The sequence below is a fragment of the Channa argus genome, chromosome 9 (genome assembly GCF_033026475.1).
Source record: "Channa argus isolate prfri chromosome 9, Channa argus male v1.0, whole genome shotgun sequence".
NCBI classification, from domain to species: domain Eukaryota; kingdom Metazoa; phylum Chordata; class Actinopteri; order Anabantiformes; family Channidae; genus Channa; species Channa argus.
In genome coordinates, this window is record NC_090205.1 from 21,130,440 (window position 1) to 21,153,073 (window position 22,634).

The 22,634-nt window shown below is 41.4% G+C and overlaps 1 long non-coding RNA gene across 1 annotated transcript; it reads right to left on the reverse strand.

Annotated features, from left to right (window-relative positions):
• Positions 1–773: 773 nt before the first annotated feature.
• On the reverse strand, positions 774–11,335 carry LOC137133178 (uncharacterized). The gene is made up of 3 exons (XR_010915215.1): positions 10,723–11,335; positions 1,418–1,575; positions 774–1,034 (listed from the first exon to the last, which is right to left on the reverse strand). It is a non-coding gene; the product is annotated as an uncharacterized lncRNA (long non-coding RNA).
• Between the last annotated feature and the right edge of the window lie 11,299 nt (positions 11,336–22,634).

Consider the following 22,634-nt stretch of genomic DNA (forward strand, 5'->3'; position numbering starts at 1 on the left):
ATTAGTCATCCATACATAACAGAATTCTAGTGATACAGTTAGCATACCACTCTTGAGCAGGGAACATCATCTCCGTGTGTGCCAATGCAATGGACATGAGAGTGGGCTAGAGTAGCACATAGAACTCACACACATGACAGTGTGATTTGCAAGAGAGAAATTATAATCACTGCAACTGCATGCAAATGAAAGCAGAGAGCGTGTTTGAATGAGAAGTTCCACATTGCTGCAGCCAAGCTCATAGTTGGTGGGACTTACTGTGTATACCATTTCCAAAATAACTTTGTTAAGTATCGCGGTATCATATATCTGTTTCACAACACACAACTCTGTAAATTGTGGCTATGACACATGTCGAGGTTCTCCACGCGGTGCTGTGGCGGTTCCCCGAGTGGTTCCTTGAGTGGTTCTCGTGGTGTTCACTCTCCGAGCAGCTGCACAGAATCGGGGCCAATCCACTGCTGACTTGACTGTTCTGCTTCCAGAAGTCAACCAACCCAGGCAAATGGAGTTCAGCTTTTCCAAGGATCCCGGACTCCTGGGATCAAACATTGCTGCTAACAGGCGGCCCCGGCAGGCAGGCAGCGGTCACCACAGTATCGGCCCCTGGGCCAGAGGGAAACACCCTCCCTGCGGCTTCCCTCTGCTGACAAATATTAAAGACCTGGCCTTCCCCTTTGGCCATTTCTGCTTTTCTTTAAATGTGTGCCATTTTGTGGTGGTGTAAATAAAAGAAAAAAAAATCTGGATAATCTTGTACTTCATTATTTGTCTTTAATATTTCGGTGAAATCCAAAAACACAACACAAGACAGTCAAGAAACATCTGTGTAAACATTTTCAATAACTAATTCTTGTTTATTTTGTCTTGTTATGTCCGTTGAAATGTAGGAATAGATGCCTCTCAAATGATTTCGTAGAGGGAAATGTGAAGTCTTGGAACTTCAGCTACAACTGGGCTCTTTCGTTTCTCCTGCTTGAGGCGCCCTCTCCTTGCCTCTCTGTCCTTCTCTCTCTTCCCTCCTTCTGTTTTCTCTAACAGGGTTACAGGATTAGAAGTTAGGTCTTCAAAGGCAGGGCCATATGCGTGCAGATTTACTACAAACACACGGTGGATAATTGCTGCAAGGGAAAAGGATTTGCACTCCAACAACCTAGAATCACAGGACATTTCACTGACTGCTGCAAAAATGCATTGTTACATTTTACCAGCTTGACAGAAACCCACATGTAGCACTTTATCCAATGTTCAAGTTAAGACTAATTTTCTCTTTGAATCATTATGTGACTCATTAAACATTTGCGTGTGGCAACTCCCTCCTTCTTTTCATTGCCAAAGAAAAATATACTAATTACACAATTCAGCCACAGTACACTTAGGTGCTGAAGTGTATAAGAGAGGCATTAAAAACAAATACCTCATCGTTGTCGGTTTAAGGGGTTATATTGAGCGTGGAGAAGGCATAAGGGAGGGAGTGGCGTAATGGAGTGATGTGAAGAGGTTCCCCTGTGTCTCTTGCAGTCTGTCACCAGGTGAATGTTTCAGCTCCTTCACTTCACCTTTGCTTCCAGTAACCTGGGTATAACAAAGACGTGTGTAAACAATCACAGCATGGAAAAGAAAGGGCCGACAGAGACAGAATGTAAGAGGAGTGAGACGAGAAAGGTGACGAGAGTTCACATAGAAGGCTGCATCTGTGACAGCACTTTATATTTTAGAAAAGTGAGAAAAAAAAAGAGAGGGAAAGAGAGCGAGAGACACTGACTGAAAAGTTTGAATGCCAAGCTCATTTTCCTCTCTAGCAGAAGAAGACATCTGGAGAGCAGGTGTTACAGCCAGCTGTGGTAGAGAGTGGAGAGCATAGTGAAGTGCTCCCTCTACAGGTCACCGAGAGTTGTTACAGGTCAGGTTTGATGACTGGAATGAGTCAAGACATGCCCAGGAGAGGACCATTCACTCAAAGGACTGACCGCCCCCCACCGGGTACAGAGATTGAGGTGTCCTGCAAAACTGAATTAAAACCGAAAATGGAAAAAAACATTGTTTAGCACAGTTATCATGGCTGCCTGCGCCTCATGGAGAGTGTAACGCCTGTGTGGCAGCAGTGAAAATTTCATTACTCAGATTCTGTATGTTTAGTCTTGGTTTGCTATTGATGACAGAATTGAATGTCTCTAAAAGTGATGTAATGCCAAGATTATACACCCAACCAGAGGAAAAGTGAACATGTGCAGTGTTGTAAAACACAATGAAGCACTTTATGTCTTCATGTAAAATAACTGAATGTCACACATGTGGTCTTTTAGTCTTACTCAAGACTTTAGTAAATGTTGAGCTGCTGCCACTGGAAAGCCTCTCTTTCCCTACCTCACCTTTCCTGCCCGATGAACACATAATTCCCTAGCAGCAATGCTGAGATTTAAGCAATTCACGTTGAAGCCATAGTGAAAAAAGCTCAGCATGATGCAGCATGTCCTGCTGTAGGTAAAATATACCTAAGGTTGGTATTTATTCTTTTTTCATAAAGAGCTGCAGTCTATGTGCACAGTGCCTCTGATGACTAGTCCCTGTAGATAGTATTTACATATACATTATGTGTATATAGCTGTAAATAGGTATTGCACAAATCTAAAAATGGTTGTTTCCAAAACACTTTACTATGTGTTATTATAATAAAATTAAGTAATTGGTCATGCCATAACCTTTACTGAGGCTCTAATGTCGTGGAGGCCATCAAACACACACCCCCGGCTTGTAAATAAATCAGGCAAACTCGTATTCTGAGGGAATACTTTTTCCTTTTAAATAAGATTTCAAAATAATCAAGGCCATGTTCCTGCTGACCTTGAACACCCCACCTGCTGTGTACCACAGCCTGCCACTTAAAGGAAAGCTTCACAGAGGGAACTTCTTTCTTGCTTCAGGCAATACCTTGGCAAAGCAGAAAACAGTTTAGCAGAAACTTGAGAATATCTTGTTTTTTATGGTTTATGATCATGTTCATTTAGCTGTTCCTTGGAAAATCCTCAGTTTACAAGAGAAAGATGAAACCCAAAATTTGGCACTCCAGTAGTCAGATAATGCCTGACACATACACATTAAGAGCACAGACAGAAATAAGGACGTGCGATGATTCACCCTGTTCTGATCATTATACTATGAGGCCTGTGTCCTAACAAAGGTCTAAACCTTTTTCACTGTACATCACAGAGATAATCTCCAGATGGAGATGTCTTAGCCGTGATTATAATTAATCCACTCTTCAGTATTTGGGGATAATAACCCTGAAAGATTTTACTGCTCATCAAATACCTACAGTCAAGATGTTATGAGAAAGTACAGTGTGTCTTTCTTTGGATCTGTAACTGTATGTCACAAGCACAAATCCAAAAACTTAAGGGTATGTATATTACAGTATATATTTTGCAAAGCTGCGTGTGTGTGTCTCCACTTGTCTGTTTGTGTTGGTGAATAAGTGTGTTTGCACATTCCAGGCCCTCCAAAACCCTGTATAATAAGCTTTTCTTTGACATGCCCTTAAGATGAACTTGAGAATCAGCATCGTTTGACTTCTAAGCATTTGACATGGCTGCCAGTCAGCATCAGTGGTTGGATGAAACCAGAGCTGCTGCCCTCAGAGGATCTTGTCTCACCCTTGCTCTCTCTTTCCCTCCCTCTCTTATTATTTTTTTTCTCTTCATGTCTCACAGTTTTTCACTCCCAGCCCTGGCCAGGTAAATCTGATTCATATGACTTTGCAAAAGGGGCCCACAGCAGAGGGTAACACCAAAGGTGGAACACCACATTAAAAAATTAATCCCTACTGTAGAGGCGATCTAACTCGAATCTGATGGACCAACAAGTACTTCACTCTGGAGATCGTTGTATGATGAACATTGAACATTTTCTTCTCAACTTAGCCGATAACGGACCAATTTTACAAACAACTTTAAGGACAGCAATCTCACAAACACGTTCAAAAACAGTTTCATCGAACAAGCATCACAAAGTATGGCTAAACCCACTGAACTTGGTAAGAAATCATGTGCCTCCACAGCTACACACTGAACCTTTCACTTCTACCTTGTTGCAGTCCCCACTACCTTGTAGTCAGTTCCTCTGCTCCAGTTACCTAACACGTCTGCTCCCTTCAGTAGCTGAGCTGAACTGTGTCTCTTGTAACAAAACTTTGGACTACATTGTTCTCTTGATCACTGGATAATACACTTAAAAAGGTAAACTACAAAGACAACCCTCAAGGCAACTATCAAAGCTATATGATGTCACTAATAACATTATCAGTACACACAAACATACACAACACACAATACAGTACAGTTCACAATACACAATACGCAATGTAAACAAAAAAAAGGAAACCCTGGTAGGCTCATACATAACCGGGCACTAATTGTGCTCCAATATTAAAAAAATTCACAAACTTAATGTTGAAAACAATTACTTATGAACAAAACTCAAAAACAAATCATGCAATAACCTACAAACATCATGACCATTCTTCTATGGTGTTTTCTCCTTCTTCTTCCCGTGGCAGAGGTTACCAGCACTTAACACACCATAGGAGATCTAGGAGTCTTTACCACTGTCTCACTCTTATTTCTGTCGAAGACAGACCTTGGTGATGGGTCAAACTCCTTGGTCCTGCTCTTGATACGAACCTGACGGACTACACCTTGCTCATCCTTTATTCTGTGGATGATCCTACCAACCACCCAAGAGGCGCTGACTCATCAACAATCAACACAATCAAAATTGCGGTTTGCATGTGTCCATTTTTGCTGCCTTTGGAGCTCAGGTAGATACTCTTTAGCCCAACATTTCAAAAAGAGATCTGCCATATATTGGATTTGTCTCCATCTACAGCGGGCGTAAATCATCTTTCTGGAAAATTCCCAGAGGTATCGAAGGTTGGGTCTTTCAGACAAGAAGGTGATTTGGTGTCAAAGCTTCCAAGTCATTTGGATCATCAGAAGGTATATTTGGCCGACTATAATATATAATGGCTTCCATCTCACCTAATGAAAAGCAGATTGGGGGTTAAACATCCGCCTGATGCCATGCTGAGTCAGCGTATTTTCTATTTCTGACGTGCTCCATTCTTCTAGAGACCTTTTGAGCTGTCGCTCAGCACCAACGAAGTTGGTTCCATTAATTGAGCGTATTTCTAAAACCTGACCTCTTCTTGCAATAAAGCATCCAAGTGCATTAATAAACGAGTCTGTGTCTAATGACGCTGCCACTTCCATATGGACAGCTCAAGTAGCCATACATGTAAATATGACACCATACCTTTTTGCACTGGTTCATCTCTGTTTAATATTAAAGGGGCCGAAGTAATCAACACCTACTCTAGTAAACGGTGATTCATCAGGTAAGACTCTACTATGTGGGAGGTCTGCCACATGTTGCCACCCGTTTGCTCCATACAATGTTTGACAATTTCGACACCTGGATAGAATCTTTCTTATTGCTGAGATTGCTATTGGTATCCAGTATCTTTGACCCAACATAGACAAGACATGGTTGCGATCACCATGACCTACTCGTTGGATTGATGTCCTGCAGTATAAGCTGAGATGCTCGATGATCTTTAGCCAGAATAGTAGGCAGCTTGGATGCCTCAGGCATGGCAGCTTGGCAGAGCCATCCCCCTGCAGAAAGACTTCCATCCTGAAGCACCGGATTAAGTCTACGTATGTGGCTGCTCCCTTTCACTGGTTCCTTCTTTAGCAGAGCGGAAATTTCATCCGGAAAACTCTTCCAATGGCAGTGATGAGTTATTTCTACCTCTGCTTCTTGGAGCTCATCCACAGTTTGGCTCTTCTTTCTTATTTTTTAGTTTCCTTGAAGCTGAATATATTGGACGATATTTTCCAACAGCTCCTTTCTCCTTCTGGAAGTTAGAAGCTTATCTTTCAATCACAGGAGGCCCGCTTTAAGCATGTTCATGATGAGTAGTACTCTATCAACCTTTGCATTGTATCAGTACTTTCTTCAACTGCGAGAACATTCACTTTGACCTTTCTTTTGACCTCAGGATCGGCTACATCAATCTCTTGCAAGTCTGGAATCCTTGGCCACTTCTCGACTGCCTGTGTAAGGAAGCCATGTCCAGATACCCTTAGCTTATTTCGCAGAAAGCCTTTCACGTTCTGTCCCCTTGATGCACCGTCTGCCGGATTAACCTGAGAGTTTACGTAGTGCACCAGTGAGACTGTTGAGGTCTGCTGAATCGCTGATACCCTATTAGCTGCAATCGTGCGAAACCTTGATGTTTCGTTGCTGATGTACTTTAGCACTGCTGTACTGTCAGTCCAAAACATGTAGCCTTTTAGCATTTACCATTTTAGCATGTAGCATTTTATGCATATGAACTGCTAAGGTTGCTGCAGTAAGCTCCAAACGAGGGATAGTCATGGGCTTTGGGGGGCCACGGGCTTGGGCTTTGGGCTTGGTTACTGATGTTACGCTGGACCAGGTACTTTACTTTCCTGTAGCCATCTTTGCTAGCGTGTGCAAAATGATGCAGTCGAGCAGACACGGTCTGACCCAAGCCATTTGGTTTGAAAAATCTCTCAGTTGTAAAGTAATTTAGCTTCTACAGACTTTGCACCCAATGGGACCACATTTGGGTAAGATGTTCAGGCACAGTCTCATCCCCTCCAAATCTCACCCCACAAAGCTCCTGCATAATTTTCCTAGCATATAAATTCACAGCTATAAGCATTCCCAATGGATCATACGCTGAGCTCAACATGGATAAAATCCCTCTTCTGGTGGGAGGTTTACTTTGAATAACGACCACCTCTCTGGAATGGCTGCTAACACCATTCAATTGTTGCTGATCCATTTATTTAACCTGAAGCCACCCGTCTGACATACAGTCTTCAAACTGTGGTAAAGAGTCTCAGCCTTTTCAACAGACTCAACCTATTTAAGGCAATCGTATACATAAAAATGTTGCACCACCGTATTTACTGTGCAGGCATCAAACAAATGTGTGTTGTCTTCTGAGTGCATCAACTGAGTGCATAGCTAGCACAACTGGGCGATGAAGTGGCTCCAAACAGATGCACCTTCATCCTGTATTCTACCATCAGCTGACTAGTGTCAGCAACTGGCCACCACAAGAATCTGAGTAGGTCAGCGTCGTTTGACGAGACCTTTACCTAGTGGATCATAGCCTCCACATCTGCCACTATTGCCACAGGCTCCTGACTAAAGCTAGTCAGAACACCAGTTATTATGCTAGTAAGATTTGGTCCTTGAAGGAGGGGTTCATTTTTACAAGGTCCCCTGTTAAGACGCGCCACAGTCAAACACCACACGAAGCTTAAGCTTTTTAGGAAGATACACCCAATGATGAGGAATGTACCAAACCTTTCAATCACTGCGGCCAAGTTCCTTATTTGTAACCTTCTTTGCCTATTTTTTTAGTGATCGTATCATTCACGAAGGCAAAATAAACCACCCTAAATGAGGGATTCCTGAGAAACTTTCTCTTCAGAGTTGTAGCATGTTGTTCTGATGTTCTGATGTTGTTTGACATTTAAATGTCCAAATCCGTTACTGGGAGATTAAAGCAGTAGTGTCCGTTTGTCTACTTAGCAGGCTGTGACACTCTATCCATGAACAGACATGCCTCAGACATCTAATACACCTCATCTTGACCACCCTCAGGAAGTACTGAAACTGTTAATACCACAGGTCTTCTAGCTTGGCAAAGGATATACGGTTTGACGCAACATGGGTTATTTCATCTCTAGTTTTGTTACAACCACATTCTTTCAGTGCCCCATTGACCGTCCAACCCAGCATAGGTCTGACTGCATAAGGCCCATTGTTGATGCTGGGAATGACATTGTCTGGGTCCAACATTAGTTCCAATCAACAGGCCTATGTCTGCTCTGATGAGATGTATTTGCACTCCTTTAAGATGTGGCCACTTATCTACATTTTCTTTTCGTGGGATGTTATCCTTGCTCACTGGAATACCCTTTTGTGTCACACCTCATTTAGCTCTGTGAAGTTATTTGATTCCAGGTGTCTTACCTTTAACTCTGTCACCGTATTACTGGACACAACTTTGTTTGCAAAGCATTCTCCATGGCCTTCAGACTTGGCTTTGCCTGTCGTTTTTCCACATTAGCTGCCTCAATTTCTCCTTCTATTATTCGCTGAGTAGTGTTTAGCACGTGTATAGAAGGTTTCTTACTAATGTAGAGGGGATCTTACTCGAATCTGATGGTCCAACAAGTAATTCACTCCAGAGATCGTTGTATGATGAACATTTATTGTATTTGCTTCGCAACAGCCGATAACAGACCAATTTTAATCACAAGTTTAAGTACAGCAATCTCACACACGTTTACAAACAGTTTCTCCAAAGAAGCATCTCAAAGTATGGCTAAACCCACAGAACTCAAATCTGAAGGTATATAGAGATACACCAACTTTTGACAAATGTTTTACTCATATCTGTAGCAGGCTGAACCTGACACAATACAATTACATAACATAATTTCGCATACACATGCCACCTAAAACTGAATATCTGGTGGATGGCATTTGAAACTAATCTCTATATTGGACTTAGTTTAAATCAAATTTAAGTTTGTTATTCATTGTGTTTGTCAGGGTTTTGGTTAAGGGAGGACCCAAGTGAGGAGAGTGTGAGAGGGATTGCAACAACAAAAAGGCTTTGATTGTCAGGGACTTGAAAATGGCAAAATATAAATCGCTCCTAACAGGAGGGTACAAGAAACAGGTTCAGAACAGAACAGACTCAAACAAACTATCCAGAGGACCAGAACATGAGGGGAGTTAACTAAGTAGAAAATAAGACAACAACAGAAACTAACCTAGACAACAAGAGGGGAACTTAATTTGCCAAAATAAACACAAAGACTCAGGGATAAATAAGACCGGGAAATGAAAGAATAAAACCTAAATGATCACACGGGAAGGCTAAGGAAACTGGAAAACAGAGATAACTAAACAAATGAGACTCAGAAAACAACTCCTACTAAACAGGAGAGATAAACAAAAACAAATGACACGGATAACAATAACTACTAAACAGGTAAACACAAGGGGAAGGCTACGGAAACCATCTTAACAAAATACACTTAAGAAACACTTAAGGACCCAACTACACAACTGAAGGGTGGGTGAAAAAAAACACAGGAGAATATCTAAATCAAAAGTTTAAACAAACAAACTCACGGGAAAAGGCCAAGGAGATTGACAGGAATATATAAAAAAGATACAAACAATTGATAACTAAAGTAAAACAGAGCACGACCTAAAGCACACTGGAGGGAAAAAGATAACCAAAGTACAGAGTTGGGGATGTACATAAACTAACAGACTAAAGGGAGGCAGACACGAACAAACTGAACAAAAGGCACTGATAAACTGAAGAATGCAAAACCATACCTAAAACACAAAAACCAGGACCAAACAAGCCAAGAAAACTGGAAACTAAACCTATACACTGAATTCAACAGAAGGCAAACCTCAGACCAAAGGTAACAGGTGCACAGAGTCCATGATACAAGAGTCCAGAAAACAGGAGTCCGAGAAACATAAATTCAGGTTTTAACATGAGTTCAGAGTCTACTGTGGGTTGGTGAGGGTAACAACAATGACGATGACAACGACGGAAATGACGATGAGGATCTGGCAGGGGAGTGAGGGGAAGACTGAACTTAGGAGAGCAGAGAACAGGAGCAAACCATGAGGGACAAACGAGGGCAAAGCTGGGGAAAAGAACCAAGGCACAGGAAGTAGGGAGAAGGGGCCATAAAATAAAAGTCCACGGACAGGAAGGGCACTGGGACCATGACAGTGTTATCCGTTCTAACCCCTTAGAGTTCAATATTTGCACCTTTTTCTACCTACTCTCTTTCTGATAGTCTATTTCCACTCATATGTCTGTTCAGTACATTGGGAAGCTACAGTTTATAGTCATATTGCTTAATAAAAAAACTGGAAACAGGGGGAAACAATCAGCCTGCCTTTGTCCAAAACAATCCATCCATTACCTTGATCATGTAGCCTGAAATTGGTCATAGGGCTAGAGCCTGTCCCCCCTGTCATTAGGCGAGACGTGGGATACATTATGGACAGGTTGTCAGTCTATGTCAGAAACAACACAGAGAGACGCACACAGACAACTATTCACACTCACATTCACTTCTACAGGCAGTTTAGACTCACTAAGTAACTTTGGACTGTGGGTGGCATCTGAGTACCTGGAAGAAACCCACACAAGTACGGGCAGAACATGCAAACTCCAAACAGAAAGGCCCCAACAAGCAGGTAAATTCAAACCATCGAAGTTCTAACAGTGAGGTGGCAGCAGTGACAACTCCACCACTGTGCGTCCAAATCCAACAATTTTTTAAATCCAACATAGCTGAAATTTTACAACTAGTGTTTTTATACAGATTACGCGTGTTAGTCGGTGACCTGATCACAGCCAGACTACCTTTTTACCTTCTTTCAATTCTTTTGCCAACACAGGCTAATCCACTGCTGGCTGTGGCGTCACTGCATATAATCTACAGAAATGAAATTCTACCTCATCTAGCTAGCTGCAAAAATTGAACTAGCCTACTGCTGACTTAAAACATCAAACTATTGTTGATCGCACCATCTAGTAGCTACGGCATATGATGTACGGTACAGTATACTCACGTGTATGTGCTTTTTCTTCAAATTGATGTCATGCTCATCAGCTCCCTTTCAGCCTCCGGAGAAAAGCATTGGCTGACGATAGGTGATGGATAGTAGTTGCCAAGTTACAAAAGGTGAAAGGGTAAGTAATGGCTCTCCCTGCGATGGAGTTTTCAGAGATAGGCCAGTGAAAGTAGTGCTCTCTCCTGGATAGTTAGGACATGCTTGTTTTAATGAAACAATAATGATTTGGCTCTGTCTCTGTTTGCGTCTGATCTCTCAGTCAGAGTGGTCTCTCAAAGTTTTCTCTTAGTACTCGTCGTCTGCTTCTCCCTCTCCAACTCTGATTTGTGTCTGTCTCCCGCTGGCTGTATTCACTTTCTTCTCCGTCGGCCATTCTCTTTGTCTTCTTAACCTCATCACATTTCACTGGTTGAGTTGCTGCTGTGGGCTGTAACAGATTGTTCTGTCTGAAGTTGTCTACCACCATGTCGGAGCCAACAAAACATTACTTGCCAAGGAGGATGCATGCCCAAACACACACATGCTCCCATCAGCTCACAGCAAGGCCACTTACACTTGCTAATTCAAATGAAATCAGAGAGCTGAAGATTTGAACAGATCTTATGATCACATAGATATGTGTAATCACAAAAAATAAAGGTCCAAAGCCCATTTAAACCAAAGTTAATTTTTCTGGCCACAAAATGACATTTACTTCTTAGTTGGTGTCAGATCATCATTTCACCAAGGTAACCAAAGTCATTTTGAAGCCCTGGTCACCAAGCCAAAGAGGAGAGCACAAGGCAACACAACCTAAAAAAAACAAAGATCAGGATAAGTAGCCTTTTACATGACCTGGTATTATCATATTCATGCCTCATTCATAACAGACATACTGATGAAAAACACAGAGCTGTTCCAAAAGGTCATCTTGAGGTTCACTCGAGGTCAACCTCACCCATGAAAGCTGAGGGTCATGGGAAGCTGCAGTTCTTGGCTCAACTGGATAGGAACTTCACTGACAGGTTCTCCTGGAGGATGTTTATGAAATGGCCGACCACTGATACCACAGTAAAGAGCGGAGCTCGGTGACTCTGCTGTACATCCTGGGCCAAGGACATGGCAAGCACATCATGACCAATGATCTGAACCAGGGAGGAGGCACTGTAAAAGGAGTGGAAGAGTGAGGCCTTTACTCTTGGTTTGGAGTAGGAGAAGATGTGTGGACATGTGTGTGTGTGTTTCTGTGGGTTGAATTGGTTTGATTACATGTGGAGATAGCAATCAGCTTCATTCCACTCACTGCTTTATTGTGTTTGATGTCTAATGAGCATCCAGACGGAGCAACTCAACATGCACAGTCTGGTGATGTACACACAGACACACGCACACATGGTGGAAAGGGATCTCAGACAGGGCATCGTCTAGCGACTGAGTTCTCTTAGTTTCTGCGTGTGTGTGTGTGTGTGTGTGTATGTTGATAGCAGCACAGGTGTGCAGAGAAAACAACCCTAACACTATCTGCTGTCACGCTCCTTTCTGACTCTGCCATCCATCATGTACAGACTTTCCTTGTTTATCTGTCATTCCCCCTGTTTATTTACCTCCCTGTATCTGTGTTGATATTTCTCATTTTTTGTGACAAGTGGTTTTCTTTGTAAGTAAACACATTTGGAAGTGCTCTGCCACTATTTAGGGTGGGAGAAGTGTGTGTGTGTGTGTGTGTGTGTGTGTGTGTGTGTGTGTGTGTGTGTGTGTGTGTGTGTGTGATTGTGGTGGAGAGATACAGCTCACACCACTCACACACTCACACACGCAAATGTTTGACTCAATGTCGTGGAAACGGGTGATGTTTGGTCCTGATAGTTTCTCTCTCTCTTTAATTGTGGGGAAATGGGTTTCAGATGTTACTTCGCGACTGATCACTTTGGGCCCCGCTCTGCCCCGTCACGTCCTGCCAAACCACATCAAGGACTGATGTGGGATGATAGTGCTTCAGTGAGGGAGGCCCAGTGTGGGGCTAAAATGCTCCTCTGGGTACCCTTGCAATAACAAGATCCACATTAGCAGTAGCCGTGTGATCTGTCTGCTAAACTCGCCTATGTTGCTGTGTCCCATGTGATATGTAATGCTGCTGCACAAAAACAACAAATTAATGATAGTTGGACTAAAAAAAAAAATCGGTTTGTCTTGTTTCAAATGCAGGATTTTTATATGCTGGTGAGGTCTTTGCTGCTGCTCTTGTCTATTCACCTGTACAGTAAGTCAGGGACATCTACAAAGCTGTACTTCAGGAGCTGAGAAGCATTTAAGACCTGAGATTCTAGCGTAAATGTTGCTGTTTAGACATTAACCAATAAATATTCATTAAACCTTATAAACTTCAATAAGTATAATGTTGTTTACAAAGTGTAATCAGCGTAATGAAAATTGTCCCCCACATATTTTCAGCACCTGTAGAAAGATGGTGGATCACTGAGGGTGTAACAAACCCACATTCCAGTAATAGATTATTTTGGTTGCTTTGGTTTATTTTCCTTGGATGACTCCTTACCCCTGGGTGAGGACTCTGGTAATTCACATGGGAGAATGCAGGGGTTGATGTCATGTGTTCCAGCTTTAAGAGGGGCAGGAAGAAAGACACAAAGATGCAGCGCTGCCCTCTGTTGTTGGGTGAGACAAAGACAACATCTAACATATACTGTAGGTATGGGATCAATGTGTAATGGAAAATGCACTTTTAATGACCATTTCACAGGTTGTACTTCCATTGCTAAAATGTAGTTATTGTATTGGTGAAGTGTAGAAACATGTTTGTAAATTTGAAGTCATATTTAGTATTATATCTATCATCTGTTCCTAAAGGTATAAGCAGTTCAGACACTTCTAAGTGGACATTAGGCCACCACAACCGCTGGCGCACCACAAATAAAGTACATAATATGCCAGGATCGCAGGATAAACAGGAGCCATGACACCAATCTAGCCACCTTAGACCTGAGCTGATCTGGCACAATCAGGAGTCCATCCGGACAATTGGGGAGAACATGACATTGGCGGATGAGAGTTAGACAAACATAACCGGGTAAGATGAAATCAGGCTTTTCACTGCCTGGCGAAGGGTAACACATGCAGGACAAGGTGTCAGCTTTGGTGCTTTTTTGTGACTGGAGAGGAAGGCTAGGGTGAACCGAAAGCAATTAAAGAAGAGGGCCCAGCGAGCCGGGTGAGAGCCTGGCAGTATTAAGTTATTCTAAGTTTTTGTGATCCCTGAGGACCACAAAGGGATGCTTAGCCCCCACCAACCAGTGCCTCCACTTCTCCAAGGCCAAATTAACTGCTAGAATTTCCCGATTACCAATGTCATAATTTTGTTCTGCTTCTGAGAGACGCCAGAACAATGGGTCAGTCTTAGAATTGTCTCCAGATCTTTGGGAAAGAACAGCCCGGACCCCTACATCTGAGGCATCTACCTCTACAGTGAACTGTCGATTGGGGTCAAAAGATAAAAATGTTTCCTGTGTAGAAGAAAAGAAACGTGTTTCCCAAACATTATTAACCAGATTTTTGAATATTGCCAGAGCATTAGGCAGCCCAGGGCATGACCAGGTATTCGAAGTGGCCGGCCGATTTGTTAACGGCCATCCTGCATTGGTCCTCCTCCCAGATGCGGACCAGGTGACATGCGTTACTAAGGTCCAATTTAGTGAACACGGTTATGCCCTGCAGAATTTCAAACACTGAGGAAAAGGATAACGATTAAGCACGGTTATCTGGTATAATCCATGATTAACAATACATAGGCAGAGCCGCGTGGTGGCATGGTGCCAGGTAAAAACTTGATGGCACAGTCATAGGGACGATAAGGTGGAAGGGATGTGGCCTTGTCTTTACTAAAAACTAATTTCGGTCATGATAGAGTATAGGAACATTTGACAGGTCAGTTTTATCAGGCGAAGTCTCAGTGGAGCCCCACAGCTAATAACTTTACCTCTAGCCAATCAATAGTTAGCCATGTGGAGCCAAGGATAAGTGGATGCTGGGGGGACCAGATGATCTGAAAGGATAAATTCTTGCGGTGGTTTTCTACAGTCAAAAAAATGGGAGCAGTTTAACACATGGCCATCCAGCACGAATGGTAATGGGTTTGAAGTGTGCTAATAATAGAAGACCCAACTTGAAAACCAGGTCCATGAATTCTGTGTCCACTCTGGAGTCAGTAAACGTAGCGAAGGGCAGAACTGCATTTTGTGACCTGAACAACCGCAGTAGATATACAGGCTGCACCTGAACTGCCTGTTCCTTTCCTCAGGGGAAAGACGTGTTCTCCCTATAGCTGCATTGGCTTAGGGGAACTAGAGGCAGGAGAAGGCCTAAGCTCGGACACCAGGAAATTGGTGGAAAGGGAAACTTGAGTGAGAGCTGTCCGGTCTACACAAGTATACACATCGATAAAGGCATTCAGAGATTAAGGAAGTTCCCAAAAAGTGAGTTCATCCTTTATGGATTCTGACAGCTGCTGGTAGAACCTTTCCACAAAGGTGGGTTCATTCCAAGAACAATCTGCTGCAATAGTTTTGAATCCAATAGCGTACTCAGCCACCATCCCTGCGTGAGTCTGGAGAGGAGGCGAAATGCATCTCTCTCAGATTTAATTGAGAAAATGTACTATTTTTTGAGATTGTATTGAGATCAGCATGAATCATGGCCATATTGGTGTCATGCTGAGAAAGAGGACCCTCTAGCTCCTCTTCCAGTCCTTCCTGCCTGCTGGGTCCGTGGTTGCCAGAATGAATTAGAATTCTAAACAGACGGAGCGGCAGGGCAGAGATGTGAGTGCTGCAGAGGTGATGGGAGGTGCAGGTAATGTCGTGGAGATCTAAGAGAAAAAAATGAAGGCAAGAAATGGTTTGAGCACAGAGATGTATAAATGGTGACTGAATTCCTACAGGGAAATGGGTGAGGTGAGATCCTCTGCACAGGCAAGGGGACGAGGAAAAGAGGAGAACTGAGGGCGGCTGAAAATATCAGGGACAAAAGTAACAACAAAGGCGAATACAATGTAACAAACGGAAAGTAACAACCAAACACAAAGTAGCAACTAAAAGAGTCTGACGAGGAAAAACAGGAAAAACACAACAGTCTACAGTCTTTCACAAAAATTCATTTCTAATACAATAGTCCACTTCTTTTAGACCGCCATCCCGCCTTGAACAGTTTTTCTTTTCTTTTCTTATGTCTTCTATAAAGTCTTCATAGAACAGCTTCAGCCTTCTCTGAGTACCTGGAAGTTAAGGTCCTTGGATTGTGATCTGCACTAACATTCCACTTAGAGTCGTAGATCATGGAGCTTCCAGAGACTATTTTGATTTGGGGGATTTGCTGATTGACCGTGGAGTCAGCGATTTATGGTCCGTTCTCCTGGCCATATGTCAAAGTGTCCCTTGGCAAAACACTTAACCCCCAAACTGCTCAACCCCAGATGCTGAGGTAGCACAATCCAGTGCGCATCTGAGTCCTGCTCGCAAGTCTGAAAACTGGGGAGAGTTGTGTCAGGAAAGGCATCAGGCATGAGATCCTGGGCCAAATCAATGTGAAGATGACCTGATCTGTAGTGGAGACCCCAAGCTTATCTGTGATAAAGTGAAAAAGAGAATAATAGTCAAGTCAGGAAAACAAATAAAATATCTACAATACAAAATGTAACTGCTGAAACAACCACCTGCTTTCTATTGAAAACTATTCAATGCTTCTTTATCAAACGTTTGGTGACAGTACGGTCATCAGAGGAAAGTGTTTGATTTAGCTCAAAGATGATACTTTTCACAATAAAATGACCCTATTGCTTTCTGTAGAATAGTTAGTGATTTTTCTGTGTATATATGTGTGTTTTGGTAAGATGGAGTGAAAAGTCAAGGCGGAAGATGTGAGAGGGAGGAGATCTTAGATAGCCACCAGTTGATGGAAAAGTATCAGCCAGCTGGCCTAAAGCCACAGAACTGTGGAGCTCTCCCTGATCTCTGGCTCAGAGAAAATACAACAGCCAGAGGCTAGAGAGGGGCTGAAAAGGGTCTGTTTGGAAGGAACCGAGTTACTCTGTTTTGTTTTGTTTAAGTTACAATAGATATTTAGAGTATTTTCTTTGTATTTTAAAAGCTTACAATGAAAGCGTTGGTGGTTTGCAGGTTTGTGAGTTGGACTCACAACACCTGCAACTTTGCAAACATGTGACTTTCTGCAGTGAGCCCTTAGGGAAACTTTGATCGACTACGTGGAATCAATGGAGTTTACATACAGTAAATAAATACCGTGAAATTGGTTCTATAACAAGAAAAAACATAGAAACTAGGATGGGTCACACTGCCTCTGTCCTGTGGGTATGATAAAACATAAAACATCTGTTCACCATATTTTGTGATCCTTCCAAGAGGAGCAATCAGAGTTTATTCCAAGAAGGTTAGTGTCACTTCGGTGTGTGTATGTGTGTGTGTGTGTGTGTGTGTCTCGGACCATACTTTCCCTCTGTCCTCCTCCTGGTCCTTTTCAGTAGCTCCTATTGTGCATCAAAGCCTCCACACTTTGTTCCTATGGAGCAATAATCTTTCTACTGTGTAAACAGAGCTCCAGTCCTTTCCAACTGAGAAACAGATTGGATTTGAACTTGTGTATGAGCCTCAGTATCTTTACTGTACCATTCAGCCAAAGGCAAACTGAGATGTGGGTGGGAAGAAGTTTATCTTTTTTGGGTCTAATTTGCCAAACAAAAGGAAAGCCTTACTGGAGACTGATCAAATGTTTTTTTTTTAGAAAAGTTGTCTGGCATCAGTCTCAAACTTTCAAACTTTTAATCTCTTGGCAATAACCTGTGAGACTAATAGTTGTAGTTTGTTACAAATAAATGCTTTTTTCATACAATAAAATATTTAAAGATCTGTAAATCCCTCACACTTGTCGCTGCTGTTAAATTATCTTTTTTCTAACTGTATGACATTGTCTAGGATTATCCTGAGTATCAGAACAAAATAGGTAGACAAGGGCGCAGCCTGGTGGATATGAATGGTAATACATTACCTAACCAAAGCCTTAAAGTGTGTGTGTGTGTGTGTGTGTGTGTGTGTGTGTGTGTGTGTGTGTGTGTGTGTGTGTGTGTGTGTGTGTGTGTGTGTGTGTGTGTGTGTGTGTGTGTGTATATGCATGAGAGTGAGATTGAACCTTGACTACAAGCATGTCCTCATCCCCATTTTCGCTGCCCTAGATAAGAACATCAAAGCATTTGAATACTTATCATCCCTTGTTGTAATTATAGCAGTGAGGCACAACAGTACAGGGCAGGTCTTCCGGCTTGTGTTGAGAGGAAAGACCTACATCCAGCTGTAAAAGTGTGTGTGTGTGTGCGTGTGTGTGTGAGAGACAGAGAGACAGAGAGATTGTAGCCTTTGATCACCTGTCTGTTTTTGATTGTGTTGGTACAGTGCTAAAGCCTCATTTTAATATTGCTGTTTTTGTCTTTTGTTACAAAATTCAATGGACAGCAGCAGGTGAGGTTGTTTAACACCAGATGCTGCTTTTGTCTCGATACCTGTTAGTTGTGTTTGAATTGAAGCTTTGTCAGACACTGCTTCAAAGCTGGTATCCATTATGTTTTATTAATTGCTAAAATTGTTAATATCCAACGGCAGATGTATAAAAAACACACAAATCTGAGAATCTAAGAAAAAATCTGAGAATCTGAGAAAAAATGTTTTCCAGCTGACTAAAAATTGGTGGGTTGCCTTAGGTGACACAGACAGTGAAAGTTTTTTGAAGTGGAGATGCTCATAATCACATTGTGGTTTTTTGTTTTTTGTTTATTTATGGTGAAATCAAGCATCTATCAGGTCCCTTGAAGCTGCAAAGTACAAATGTTGCAACAACTATATACCAAATCTACATCGAGAAAAGTAGTAGAACAACATTTTTTTAATTGTTTAGTTGTTCTGATTAAATAATTGTTTAATTCAGAGGGCATGTTTATGAAAAGGAGACTTTCTGGTGTAAGACAGTTGCACATCGATGACAGGATGACTGTGTATGGTATGAGAACGAACCCATTCAGTGGTGCAAACAATCCTGCTTTGTCATGAGTGGGAAAATATGTGTCTATCTGGCAAAAGTGTGTAAATGTGTGTGTGTATCATTATCAGCAACTCCATGGTCATGCAGCTGCATACAAGCAAAAGGAGGAAGCTCTTTAACAAGTCTATGACATTCACAGTGGGCCACCTGTTTGTCTGTGTGTGTGTGTGTGTGTGTGTGTGTGTGTGTGTGTGTGTGTGTGTGTGTGTGTGTGTGTGTGTGTGTGTGTGTGTGTGTGTGTGTGTGTGTGTGTGTGTGTGCGTGTGCAGCTGTCTGTCTTTGTTTGTGTGATGCCACCTGCCTCTCTTTCACTCTGCTCTCTCTAGATTGTATTTTGTCTCCACCTGCCTGTGTCGGCCAAGCTAATCCCTCCCACTGGCTTTGACAGACATGTCTTCGATAAGGCATGACATCCAATCTCTTTACCAATGTTTGATCTACACTACAAACACACACAAAGACAGAAAGCTTTTTGAGAATATTCTCAAAAAGCAGAGCAACCCAGTGTTCAGACTGGTTTTATTCATCTGTCATTGCTCTGTCCGAGCAAAGGATGAATCTCCAATTTCTCTTTTGCTATAATGAAAGAGATATGACAGTTACACAGAGAACAAGCAATGGCATAAAACAGAACGAAATTTATTACTTTATATATTCCCCGTGTGCACCTGCATAATAAATAAAAACAGTTTACGAGATGCTACAAAACCCTTTTACATGATTGCAGTATTGTTTTCCTGTCAGTGCTGTAAGTCTGTTGGCAGACAGTCAGTCAACTGGGGAATTCTGTCACTAAAACTAATAACAGTCAAAGGTTTCAGAAACCTTTGCTCCTTTCTTCAGTCATTCTGCCCGATATGCCTATTCACTAATTAAATGCCAGGACAAGGTGGTGAAGACACCCGATGACAGCAAATGTCACCAGAATTACAAATATTTCCACGCAGTCTGAGGTTTTTTTTTTTTAATGGCTGAATGTGACTGCCCTCCAGTGGTTAGCTTGTTTCCACCTCATATGAACAGACTGTTTTAGAAAAGGCTGGTTCTTTGTAAAGTCATTGCTCTGCTTCCAGGGTTAAGAAACCAGAAACATTTCTGAGACTCATTTCTGAGACTTAATTTGACCACAAGTATTAAATGTGCAAAGCAAATATTTAATCCTTCAAAATTTTCAAATTATCAATTTTTAAAAATGTTTTTAAAAAAAATAAGAAACTTGATGTGGACAAATTATCTGCATAAGACATGAGCAATTGTCGAATTCAGTTGTCAAATAAGTCTCTGACAGAAGGCACAGTGATTTGAATATAAACATGTTATGGTCAGATCAAGTTAAAATTATTTTAAAAATTGTATATGTGTAGTGCAGAGGACAAAGAAAGTCTCTGCAGTTGCCACAGTTGCACTGAATCACCAGCAGGAGGCAAACTTACCCCAGCAAAGCTTCAGCCATGCCAATAAAGACACAGAAACTAGTGTATGCCCTGAAGACATTTTTTCTTGCATAATCCAGAAAATGTATGCAGGACGTCAAATATTTGATGGTGTTTTGCTTTTCATCATTTAAGCTCAGTCAGCAGGAGTCTGATATAAACCATCAATGTACCATAAAGGATGTGTTTGAAATTACTGGCCATCAGGTCACATTGCACACACATACAGTATCTTAGGCTGAAAATATATAGGTTTTGTGCAGTATGAAAGAAGAAATATGGAAATGAATCGTTTAACTATAAGCAGCTAAATACTTTCAATCTGACCGCACATTACATTTTACTATTTGATTTTGCATTTAACTGTACACTAAAAATAATGTGGTGCAGAAATGAACAGTTTTCCGTTTTGTTCAGAGTTGTTCACTGAATGTTCTTTCAGTTTGTATAACTCAAACATCAGATGTTCCTGTCAGCTTGAAATAAATAATTTGTATAACATAAAACAATAGAATTTTTTGTATATATGTTTTTTTTGTATCACTACTGAGTGTTTATGAAGTGATAGCAACGTGTACATCTGTTATGCATTTTCTTATATTAAAAGATTTATAATGAATTGTTATAGCAAAAAAACAAGCAAACAAAGTGTGTTTTCTTTTTAATAGCTATTTCTGCAGAGTCCTTGTTTCATGTCTTCAAAAGTGTGACATGGCTGCTGCAATATTATCAATGAAAAGACCTGGTCCCACATCAAAATGTAGAACCGTTAGATTCGTCCACAATGCAAAACAAACTAGTTTCATAATATCGGCTGCAAAATTGTGAGATACACATTTTTTTATTTATTTTTTTAGTAGCCTGCATCCACATCACATTACTAGTTTCTGGCAGCAAAAACATACAAAATGGCTGACATTCCATACACTTATATGCTTCTATACACTTATAGAGTTTTTGCATTAAATTCATGAGAAACTTTCCATTTTTACAGCGGAAACAACATATTCTCATAAAGGACATTATAATTATAAAAGTTACTGACCACAAAATAAACATTATCTGTGGCTTGTCAGAGAGATTCTCTGGAATTTTATGAAAATGAAAGCAAAAAAGGAAAAGTCACTTCCTGGAAACTTCCAGGAAAATGATAAGAGATGTCAATGTGAGGAAGAGGAGAGTTGGTGATTATGGACAGATGCCCTGAAAAAAATGGGGTTAGTAGCCTCAACACCTCTATAGCAATAGGACAGAGACCAGAATCCATCACAGGTTATAAATTATATAACTGTTATTGTACTCTACAATAAATTGGCCACAATTCATATGTAATGTGAATTGTAGGCTTGGTGGTATAAGAGTAATACCAATATGTTTTCTATGTACTTAAGACACAAAAAACTATGACGCAAAAAATTAGGGAATATTTTACAATTTGCTTAAGTGCAATTTTGTTGAGGGTTCATTATTTCAAACCACTACTTGGAGCCAACCAACAAAAAAGACAATTATTGATGATGATTCAACCTTCGTATATCCAAACCTGGATGACTAAGAACAGTCACATAACCAAGGCACAGAAACCCAGAGATTGTTTGCAAAATACAACACTAGGGCTGGGTGGTACATTGGCTTTTAAAAGCCGGTAGTTACCGATAGTTTGTGTTTTTACATGTCAGCAAACTTAAAAATCGGTATTTTTGCCTCACCACAGTTACATTTATGCGTTCAGAGCATATGTTTAGCATTTCAATTTTGAGAAAGAAATCATCAGCGTTACTGCAGCAGCTCAATGAGAAATGGGGTCAGAAACGTAGCTCTGGGCTGATGGTTGACATTGGGGGGTAATGACGATTATTGTGTTGGCCTGCTTTTGTTTGTAGAGAACCCTGGTCCTGCTGCACTTGATCAATTCCAAACCTCTGGCTGGATACTTACTGGTGGGTAAAGGTCAAGCATTTGTGACTAAAGATTTTTGGGGCTATGCTGGGAAAATTTTACAACAAGTGAGTGTGGGGAAAATAGTCATCATCATCATCACCATCATCATCTCCTTCTGGGAATCCTGGGTAACTGCTGATATGGCACTTTGCTTACCTGGTGCTGGGGAAAGTAAACCAATAAATTCTCTTCAGTGTCCCTTGTCCATCAGCATGAGGACTAGTGCACATTAGGCCCCCACTCTGTGAAATTTTTCACCATCTTGTACAAAACTGGGTTCCACTGGTTTTGTATCTAAAAGCAGTCAAATAGGTCTTAAAAAAGTGTTAAAAAAGTAAATGCTCCCTTTATCTCTACAAAGCTAATTGGCCCATAGTGAACAATTATTTTAGTTTTTCAGCTCAGAAACTTTGGTCTCCTCTTGCTCAATTACAGTCACTG